This window comes from Saccopteryx bilineata, chromosome 1, assembly GCF_036850765.1.
Source record: "Saccopteryx bilineata isolate mSacBil1 chromosome 1, mSacBil1_pri_phased_curated, whole genome shotgun sequence".
Lineage (NCBI taxonomy): Eukaryota > Metazoa > Chordata > Mammalia > Chiroptera > Emballonuridae > Saccopteryx > Saccopteryx bilineata.
The window spans coordinates 297,625,530-297,637,517 of record NC_089490.1 but is presented as its reverse complement, the minus strand read 5'-3'; positions in this window follow the sequence as shown (position 1 = coordinate 297,637,517).

Genomic DNA, 11,988 nt, shown 5'->3' with positions numbered 1-11,988 from the left:
TTATCTTTTGCAACAGCGTGGATGGACCTGTAGGGTATTATGCTAAATGAAGTAAGCCAGTCAGAGAAAGACAAGTACCATATGATTTGACCTATATGTAGAATCTGATGAACAACATAAATTAACAAAATAGAAATTCATAGATAGAGAAAAGAGACTGACAGTTGTCAAAGGTGAAGGGTTTGGGGGGCTAGAAGAAAAAAAAATGAAGGAATTAAGAAAAAAAAACCCCAAACAAACCCTTATAAACCCAGAATGATTACCAGAGGGAAAGGGAGTGTGGGGAGGTAACAGAGTAAAAGGGGGATAAATGGTGATGGAAGGAGACTTGACTTGGGGTGGTGAACACATGATACAACAGGGGTCGGGAACCTTTTTGGCTGAGAGAGCCATGAACGCTACATATTTTAAAATGTAATTCTGTGAGAGCCATACAATATGTTTAACACTAAATACAAGTAAATGTGTGCATTTTATGTAAGACCAACACTTTTAAAGTAAAGTCTCTGAATTTATTTTAAAAACGTTGTTATGCTGTTGCTAACCAATGATGAATACTTCTTACCATTAATGCGACTTCTGGTGCTGCATGGTTTTGCTGATGGCTCTGTAGTCTGGTTGATACATGGTGAGGTTAAGTTTCATGTAGGCATTGAGATTGTAGGTTGGTCTTAACATTCTGTAGATGTGAGAAACACTGCTCACATACATACATAGAGCCAAATATTGTCAGTACAGCAATACTCACATACTGCAGTGTGTGGTATGTGACAGGAAGCGCATTCCAAGTTTTGACAACCAGCTGGTCTACGGGTTGAAGTTTTTCATTTCTCCCCACTTGTGTTTGCTCGCCAGCTCTGCTTGCAGTTATGCAAGTCTTTCCAAATCTTCATTCAGTGACTTGAACTTATTCACCCACATATCTGAGGCCTCAGGTCAGCAGCTTGTAGCTCAAAATCTCTGACAGAGACACCGAAGATGTAATTCAGGTCAGCACTGTCCACTGCACACTCGTGTGGATGGGTGATGAACTTAAAAAGATGAGTGCGCTCACGAAATTCTCCAAAGAGCTCTTTGAATGACTGCAAATTAGATGTGAAACCTGCTAGCTGCTGGAGATCAAGATGTTGAGCAGGGTCACTTGCTGTGCATGCATCTTTAAACTCTCCCAGTTTTTTAAAGTGTAGTAAACAACCTGTTTCGATGTCAGCGATAAAGAGTTCCAGCTTGTTTTCAAATTCAAACACTGCTTGTTGAGAGGATAAGACTGTATTTCCAACACCTTGCATTTTCACATTGAGCTGGTTCAGATGTTCGATCATGTCCACTAGATAGTAGAACTTCAGGAGCCACTCAGTGTTAGCTAACTCAGGATGCTCAATGTTTCTCATTTCAAGAAAAGTCCTGATTTTGCTCAGACAAGCTGCGAAATGGCTGAGCACCTTCCCTCTTGACAACCAATGCACATTGCTGCACAGAGCAGACCAGGATAATTATTCCCAACTTTATCCAGCAGTGTTTTAAACTGGCGATCATTTAAAGCTTGGGCAACAATAAAATTGACCACTCGAATGACCAGCGACATAACCTCACCAAGCTGCTCACCACAAATCTGAGTGCAAAGCACCTCTAGATGTAGGATGCAGTGAAAATTTAGAATGAGTCTCTTTTCATGTTCATGAAGAAGTGCCACGAATCCTCTGTTTTTCCCCACCATGCATGGAGCAGCATCAGTACACACCGAAATAATTTTATCCATCAGTAGATTTTTTTTCTTTAGAGAACTCAGTGAAAGACTTGAAAAAGTCCTCCCCTCTTGTCTCTTTCATAGGCAAAACAGCAAGACTTTCCTTATATAGTGTGTCACTGACAGCATACCTTGCAATCACACTGAACTGGGATAAATGGCTTATGTCTGTTGACTCATCCAAAGCGAGAGAAAAGGATGGTGCTGCATTTATGTCCTTCACTTGTGTTGCCTCAATTTGATTTGCCATCATGATGGCACGATCGTGAACAGTTCTTGCCGACAGAGGCATGTTTTTTATTCGTTTGGTTATCTTGTCTTTATCTGAAAAGTCATCAAAAAGTTTAGTGGCAACATCAAACATGAACGTTTTGGCATACTCCCCATCTGTAAATGGCTTTTCGTTTCTCACAGTTGCGAAAGCACCAGCAAAGCTAGCAGAATTCCAGTCACCTTGCTGGGTCCAAACACGGAGTTGCTGCTGACTAGCTTGCACTCTGCACAGTAGCTCTTGACATGCTTTCTTCCTGCTGTCCCCCGCTGGATATATCAATGCAAATGTATGATGTGTATTGAAGTGCCGCTTTATATTTGACCATTTCATCGATGCAATTTTATCATTGCATATTAGACACACTGCAGAACCTGCTCTCTCCACAAAGGCGAATTCCTCTGTCCATTTCTGCTGAAAAGTACGATACTCCTCATCTTTTTTCCTTTTAGCCATCTTCTTCATCAAAAGGGTTTCTGCAATTAGCTAGCTGACTACTTGATTAAAAGGAGGGAAGTTTACTTCCTGACTTCACAATGACACATGTATGTTATGCATTATCCAATAAAAATTTGGTGTTGTCCCAGAGAACAGCTATGATTGGCTCCAGCCACCCTCAACCATGAACATAAGTGGTAGGAAATGAATGGATTGTAATACATGAGAATGTTTTATATTTTTAACCTTATTATTTTTTTATTAAAGATTTGTCTGCAAGCCAGACGCAGCCATCAAAAGAGCCACATCTGGCTTGAGAGCCTTAGGTTCCCGACCCCTGCGATACAACATACAAATGATGTATTATAGAATTGTACACCTGAAACTTATATAATTTTATTAACCAATGTCACCCTAATATATTTAATTTTAAAAATTTTTTAAAGAAAATTACATCTTAATTTGTATTGTGAAAAAGAAGCCAAAATCCCCATACTGATTAGATCTAGAAGAAGGTTTATAATAAGAGTAGATTATTGGTAGCCCTTGGTGGTTTTCTCCTTAAAAAGTTATAGGAATTACATACAATTTTAGTAGACTTAAGTTGATGATTCTGACTACCCGTATTTAATTAGAATGATAATCAACAGAATATAATCTTCTAATAGAAAACAATTTAATTATGCTCTTTAGACATGTTTTCCCAAATTGTATCTTAATTTTAAATGAAGATAATGAAGACTGTAAAGATTAATATTACTGAATTTGCTAGAGGCTAAACAGTACAGGCTAACAATTCCAGACTGTTCTTACTGCTGTGCAACTTGGTCTCTAGCAGCTTCTCTTAACCTCTTGTCCTCACTCAACCTAGGAACAGCCCTGGCCTAAGAACGGCAAAAAGAAAAAGCAGAAGGCTTTTCTGAAAGGTTGAATGTGATGTAAAATTGTGGAAGCTGTAAAAAATATCTGCTGCTGGTGTGGGAAGCTCTCAGGCGGGTGTCCCAATGGCACAGTGCCCTCTGGTGTTAGGAAGGGGTTCTATCATCTTAGTTACATTATGCCTAAGCAGATAAGGGGAGCTTCTAACAGATCTCTGATGCAGAACACAACATACTATTAAACAATTTTTGTGTATTTAACAACAACAACAAAACCTATTGATTGATATCCAGCATTATAATTATTTATACCCACTATGCTATATACTTTTAGGGCAGTGGCTCTCAACAGCCCTTCCTTGAGAGGTGGGTCAAACTTATTTGTGAACTTTGCTACGAGTAATGTTACAAATAATAGAAGATTGTACATAAGCAAGTTTTAAAAAATATCAATTAGAGAAGATTCAAGATTATAATAATCTTTTATTCACTCATATAAGGACATCAGGGAAAAAAAGGAAGTAGAAAGGGTATGTAACAGTGGAAGATATACCTGCAAAGTTTTGCTTTGATGTTAGTGCATTGTTTAGAAAAACACTCATCTGGAACATAGCCAGGTAAGTATGAATCAGGTTACTGGAAAAATGAAGAGGAATGCTCTTTTGGTTACAAGGAAGAAACTAATTTGGTGATGTTAACAAATAAGGAAGTTATCTAAAACTGCATGAAGTAGAAAGGGAGACGAGATTCATCTGTGTAGTCAGGCTACGCAGGATGGAAGGAAAAACGGAATAGTTGGGTCTCAAGGGAGACGGCAAAGGCTGCAGCTTGCTGGTTGATCAGAATCCAAGGTCACAGGCCAACTTATGGATTAATTAGGTTAGTGCCTCTCCTGGTTTAATGAGCCATGGCGCATTGTAGGGTACAGCCATCATGGTACAGGGATCAGCTGCTTTCCTCCTTAGGACAGCGGGCACTCTTAGAAGGAGATGCTGAGCATCATAGGTGCTACGAGTAATATTTCCGAGGCAAAATGTGTTTATGATTCATTTGCCAGTATTTTCAATTACTTACTATAAAGAAATTTGGATGCTATTTCACTTTAGAAGGGTCTCAAGGGTTTTTTTATAGGAGTTTTTTGGGAGGAGGGGAGGCAGGGGTACTTAACTTCTAACAATATCTAGCAGAACTGTAGTTGCATAATGTACTTTGGAAAATGTGACACTATACTTATAGAGTGTTCATTATTTTAATAAAATTACCCATCTGTCACATGTGGAGTGGCATAATACTTTCCAAATAAATCTTGGCTTATGTATTTTAGTCTAAAATCCTTAGAGCTATAAGATATATAGTCCATACTGATGTGATTTTTTTCCCTTCTGATTTCTCTGCAATTAATGCTGTAATTCATTTTATATCTGAAAAAGATGGTTAAAATTGTGAATTCATTTGAAAAGGATACCAGTCATGCTTCAGATTCATGCAATACCAACTACAACAGCACAGAAAATGACGCTGATGTGAATTTAGAAAATGACGTTTATTCAGGGCGCAGTCATAAAAACCGAGTAAACTTGAAACTCATCCAGTAAGTCTTTGAGTATTTATACCAATGTTCCTGGTTTCCTTTTCAAATCTGCCGAAGTCAGTGATGGGCAATCTTTTGAGCTTGGTGTGTCAAAATTCGCCAAAAAAACAAGCATAACTTGGGTAGTGGGTCACTTTGAGAAAAAAACCATAATTTCGTGATATTTATAGTTTAAATAACAAAATGTATAATTGTAATATATAACTGTATTTAATAAACCAAAAACTAATTATTTAACTTACCTGCTTAGTGATTTCTTTGTTCATCTATCAGTCGGTTTCTTTTGTTGGTCTTGATATTATTTAACTTGTGTGGGGTGCCATGAACTAAGATAAGTGAGGGGGAGGGGGAATTCTTTAACTTAACCTGCCTATTACTGACTTTTTTGTTGCTGAATTTCATTGGCTAAATCTTCAATTGAAGGTTGGTATTTTGTACACTTCAAGCCCAAGCAATTGCTACTAACTTCATCTGTCAATCTGTTTCTTTTATTGGTTTTGATATTATTTAACGCTGAGAATAAGGTCTCACAAAAGTACGTAGAGGGAAAAATTGTGAGTAAAGCCATTGCTATATTTTTCAGGGTGCTAAAAGTGTCTGGTAATCGGTTCCAGGCACTCCAAATTTCCTGTTCATAGTGGCACTCTTCTTGATTCTCCAAGCGGCACCTTTCCAGATTCTCAAGCTTTGACCTCAAGTCGACAAACACCTGAGCCCAGATGCTGTCTTAAAATTCTGCAAGTTGCCTGACCTGTGGTGGCGCAGTGGGATAAAGCGTCGACCTGGAACACTGAGGTCGCCGGTTCGAAACCTTGGGCTTGCCTGGTCAAGGCACATATGGGAGTTGATGCTTCCTGCTCCTCCCCCTTCTCTCTCTCTCTGTCTCTCTCTCTCACTCCTCTCTCTCTAAAAAAAATCAATAAATAAAAAATATATATATTAAAAAAAAAAAATTCTGCAAGTTGCATCTTATGTAAATTAAGATGGCTGCTGCTATTTCTAATGGCGGGAAACGGCGCTCATAGCACAGGCCCTCGCCTCTCCCAGCCTCCCCCTCACTTATCTCAGTAATGATGGTCAATTAGAAATCCACGACACCCAGAACAGTAGATTGGATGATAGTTGCTTTGGTTATGTGGTTGCTGGTAATGGCAATCACAGGGCCCCCAGACACGCGTCCCCGGCGACATTCTGCTGCTCCCTGCTCCGCCGGCCGGAAGATCCCCTAACGGCCTAACTGGAAGTCCCAGAACTAGACACTCTCTGCCAGAGTTCTGTTGTTTTGGCCTACAGACCTCCGGCACAGAGTGTCTACACTACAGCATATGTTTTATCCTCGGCTACTGCACCTGGCCGTGCAGGAGCTGAGGATAAAACATCCTTCTCGGCATGTGGCCCCATACTTCTCCGGTATGCGGCCATGTGTCATCGAAAATGGCTATGCATGTCAGTGCTGACACGTGTGTCATAAGTTCTCCATCATGGGCCTAAGTTCTATGTACACTTCAAATGACCCAACCTTTAGTAGGTGGAAGAGGGTACACTCCATGGTATTTGAATCCTGGCTTCTTATAAGTGAGTTATTTCAGTTTGTTCAGTGACCTTACTTCCCATTCTCTGTTAGATTTGATTTCAATGAATCTTTGTTATTGTTTTGATCTAATAACATCTAACACATTTCCCATTTCCTGATACTTTTTGGAAGAACATTCTATTTCTCTACTACCTTTTTTTTAAATCTCTCAACAATTACTTTATTCTTTTTATTTAATTTATTGTGTTTACATAGATTCTAGTGTTGCCCCGAATGCATCCCCCCTCCCCTGTATTCCCCTCAGCATCTTCCTTGCTCCCCTCCCAATAGCTCCCTCCCCCCTTCCCTTCAGGTTTAATTCTGTTCCTTAGTTCACATTGTTCCTTGGATTCCTCAAATGAGTGAGGTCATATGATATTTTTCTTTCTCTGCCTGGCTTATTTCACTTAACATAATAGTTTCTAGGTCCATCCATGTTATTTCAAAAAGTAATATTTCCTTCTTTTTCATGGCCCCATAGTATTTCATTGTATATATATACCACAGCTTTTTAATCCACTCGTCCACTGATGGACACTTGGGCTGTTTCCAGATCTTTGCTATTGTGAACAATGCTGCCATAAACTCTACTACCTTTTGAAGTTACTCCATTTCATATCTGTCTTCCCCTTCCTTACAGATATCATTTTTCCTTTCTTGCCTCTAACATAATAAATTGTTTCTCTCTTCCTCCAGCGTAATCAGCATGATATTTATTTTGCTTTCAATCTTCTACTGCTCATATCTTATAGTAAAACTGAAGCATATTTTTCAAGCTATTCAAGATTCTCTTGGATCTCCTCAGAATACCTGCTTCCCAGAGATGAAGACTTCAGACAGAGATCTTTTTAAACATAAAATTACCTTTGTGCCTCTGGGTTTGTAATAATTTAATTGAAAATTTTTTCTACATTAATCCCCTGAAGGAGCATATTCTCTTTATAATAAAGACCTATATCCTTTTTTTTGTTTTAAATAGCACATATCAATTTTTAAATCTTAACTCTCAAGAACCTACTTAAGACCATGTGGCTGTTGAAACCTCTAGAAAAACTGCAAAAGACACAAAGGTTAGTCCCTCCAGGAGTGGCCCATTTGTCTTTAAACATAGTTCAAGAACAGGCACGAATATTTGGCAGCTGTTCTAGCTCTGGATATCTAAGCCTAGTACTAAAACTAGAACTAACACTAGGACTACTATCCAGAGTACGCCACAGCCCATGTGCATCTTAGCTACCTTTGAACTTTACCATCTTGCATGTCGGCTAAAAAACACAATATAAGAGCAGATATTGTTCAATACAAGATTTTGATGATACTTACTAGAACGCCTCAGCTTAGTGTTCAGTGCAAGGAAAAGCTGAAACACCTACTCCCTGAGGCCCACACAGGCCACTTAAAAGGACAGGTGACTGGCCTGCACCGTAAAATGTGACTGCAGCCACTGTAAAAACAGCTTCTGGTCACTGGTCCCAGGTGCAAAACTGCTTGGGGGCTGTGCAAATCATTTGTTAAACACAGCCAAGTTTAAAATTTAATTTGTACTAATTTAAGTGCAATGTAGTATCCTTGATTGGATTTTAGAACAAAAAATAGAACCTTTGTGGAAAAACTGTTGAAATTCAAATGATGTCTATAGTTTACATTATTGCACTAATGTTAATGTCTCAGCTTCCATGAATGTACCTCGGTCATATAACGTTAAAAGAAGCTGGGTGAAGGGTATATAGGAACTCTATACTATCTTTTCAACTATTCTATAAATCTAAAGTTCTTCAAAAATTAAAAATAGAGAAATTTTATTCTGAAATAATTTTATATTTTTCTGCATATACATATAGACATTTTACAATTATATATTTATAAACTTACAATTATTTTATAAACTTGTAATTAAATGCATTTTTAAAGGTAATAAATACTCAAAATCTAATACATCCTAATTACTTTACTATATTTAACTATTATTTATGTCTTCAAGACCATTTATATCTATTTTATTAGTATGATGAAATACTATATGACTATTTTTCTCTTCCTAACTCACAGCTCATATGTTGGTAGCTTAAAGTTGCTGATGGTGGGAATATTTACACTTTAGAAACTGGCAAATCCTATGAATCAAGGGTTATTTTTTTTCTGGAGAACTGGTTGTTAAACATTTACCAGTCTACCCTGGGGTATATGCCATAGATCTGTGCCAATATATGGGGCTCTTACTTCTGGAGCCAGAATTCTCAGGTTCAAGGACAAAGGAAAAGTCTCTTATCATTAAGCCTTAATTATCCATCAGAAGTACTTTTGCTTCTGATTTATACATTGAGCTGAATGATTTGGAAGATTCTAGCCCTGAAGAGAATGCTTTGACCAGGGTACATGGTCATGGCCATGTTTCAGAGGAATTGGCCTGGGACTTCCCCTTGGTTATTTGGGGCCATATGCTTTGTACCCACAGGCAGGATTAGAGGTTGCTTTTCTGGCCAGAATGATTGACCCTGATTAGTAAAGGTAAATGAGTTTCTTCTACATAAAGGGAGGATTTTGTCAGAAACTTACAATTAAGTAAATTATAATTTTAAAAGATAATATATATTCAAAACTTATTACTTCCTAATTGTTTTACTATATTTAACTATTATCTATGTTCTTGGGCCATTTTTAGTACTTTGTGTAATATTATTCTTATTAGAAAACTGTGGCAACCGCATAAAGACAAGGAAAAATAGTTTGGGTGACCCCTCCATGCATAGGACCTCGTCTAGTCTAACCAGGTCCTGACAAAGGCTGAGTGACCTGAATAGGTGCTAGAAGGAGGGACTGCAGGATTGGCTACGTAATTTGCAAAGCCTGGGTCAAAAAAAGAAACAGTGGGGCCCCTTGTTCAAATATTATCAAGAATTTCAAGCTTGCCCTGTGGCAGCACAGTGGGTAGAGCATCTACCTGGAACACTGAGGTCACCAGTTTGAAACCCTGGGCTTGCCCAGTCAAGGCATATACCTCAAGCAAGGAACAACTAAAGTGAAGCAACTATGAGTTTATATTTCTTACTCCCTCCTCTCTGTAAAATCAATAAATAAAATCTTAAAAAAATAAAAACAATTTCAAGAAGCCCTGGCTGGGTAGTTCAATTGGTTAGAGCATTGACCCCATATACCAAGGTTGCAGGTTTGATCCCTGGCCAGGGCACATGCAAGTATTAGCCAATGAATGCATGAATAAGTGGAAAAACAAATCACTGCTTCTCTCTCTCAAAAAAATCAATACAATAAAAAAAATTTTTTTTAAAGAATTTAATGGTAGCAACAGCAGGGTATTAACCAAGTGCAGGCCCTTCTAAAAGCAGGGCTCCACGTGACTGGCTGCACAGGTCAGACACCCACAAAGCCGGTCTTGGTGCTATGATTACTAGTTAGCCCTCATGATCAGAAAAAAGTGGGGACTGTAGCAATTGTTTCATTTCACTTCCTTTTTTTCCTTTTCCTTGCCTCAGCTTTTTCTTCTATCGTACGTGAAGGACATCAGGAGGGGCTAACATTTTAAGTTTCCTGAGGGATTATGATTGAATCAACATCAATCCATGGTGACACACAATCTTAAGGGACTTCATGTGTCCCTTGTTCTGGGGACATAAATTTTGTCCATCATGTGGATGGAAGACTAGCGAGGATGTTGAGGAAAGGAAAGGTATGGTCTGTGTCATTGGCTTCCAGTTGTGTCCAGCCGATGAGACCCTTAACAGGAGGTAGAAGGGCAGAGAACAAAATCAAGGTATTTATTCCCTTGGCTCTTCCCTGGAAAGAGGTTGCCTGGGACTGTTGACATCTTCCGACCAAAGGTCACTGCTCAGCTCAGGCAGTCCTCCCTATACAACTCTTTCCTCCCAGGTTCCTGTAAATTCTGGCTCCCCTCACCCCTCCCGCCTGGGAGTGGTTACAGATTTCCCACTATTTCTGGCCCCAAGTTCCTGACTCTCGGCACTTCCCCATCCTTTTATGACCCCTTGCAAATAAACACTCTTTAAAAATTACTCTAATTTGAGTTTACCGTCTGTTTCTTGTTGGGTTCCTGTGTGATATATTTGGGTTTCTCAGCTACAAAATGGGGATAAGAATAACACAATTCTGGAACTTGATGGGAGAAAGAATAAAAGAAAAGTAGATGTATGAAAAGTGCTTTGCAAATTGTAAGGGCTATAAATGTTAAAACTATGTTTGGGGGAATGAATATTCTGGCTAGTTACCTCTCAGGATCATTAGAAACTTATCCTGAAAAGTTTCTTGGAATTAACTTCACTTTTGTCACATCTATTTTTATTTTGCTGAGAACCTTACGGTGGTTTTTCATTGCTTAGAGCAAAGGTTGTCTTTATTGTAGCATTAAAGGAACTTCACAGCTTAAACTGTACTTTCTATTGTAGTTCATCTTTCTTCTCTGCCCTCATAAATCCCAGCCAAATGGATGTATCCCAGGAGAGCTGCCACTGTTTTTCTGTGTCGTGACCTTTGCTCAATGGTCATGCACTTACCTCCTCAGATCCATCCAAATCTTGCCATCTCTCAACGGCCAGCATGAAACCAGAGAAAATTCATAGTTACTATTTGTATCTAGAACACATACTGGGTCTACAGTTCTCTTGGAAATTAGTGAAATGTTGGAGACTTTAATGTGTCTCATAGGAGTAAAAAGCCACATTTTCAGAGTTTCGCACCTTGCACTTTTCTATGCAGGCCCCTAGGACTCGGCCTAATTCCCTGTCCTCTTGTGAGGCCAGGAGCCACGTTCTTCCTGGAGATTTTTATCCCTCCAGGATTGATTGTGAGACGGGACTCTTCTCCCCTACTCTCTTCTAGCATGTCGCTGAAGTGAAGTTTAGCGGGTTTCATGTTTAAAACATCTACAAAGGCATGTGCCTCTGTAAAGAGTAGTAAATAAGGGGGAAAATTGAACTAGTAAATAAGGAGAGGCTTGATGAGTTTTGCTGTATTCTAATACTCTCCATTCTCTGCCTATATTTCCTGGATCCCTTCCTGCTCTGAGGTTTGTTTCTTTTATCTCATTATAGAGCTCAAGGAGTACCACTTCTTCAGTCTCTCTTGAGTCAGGGGCCCTTTGTCTGCAGAAATTTACATCTTGGTTGGCTCCAGTCTGGGTGCCTCTAATTTAAACATCTTTGTATCAGGTGGAAATATAGAAATAAGAGCTACTACTCTGAAGTAACTCATTTAATCTTCATAATGATTCTTTGTGGTACCTTACCATTGCAGAAGCATATTTAATGTGGTTTGGTTAAAGTTATATAATTAGTAAAAGCAGGTTTATTTGTCTCCAAAATTTGTGTTTCTTCCACTCTTCCTAACTGCATTACCCACACTAGTTTATTTCCTTCAATCATATATTAAAGCACACAAAGGTACTCCTGTTGTTATTTTTATCTTAATGTCTGTATCTTTATGATATATAATTTTTGGCCCTGGCCAGTTAGCTCAAAA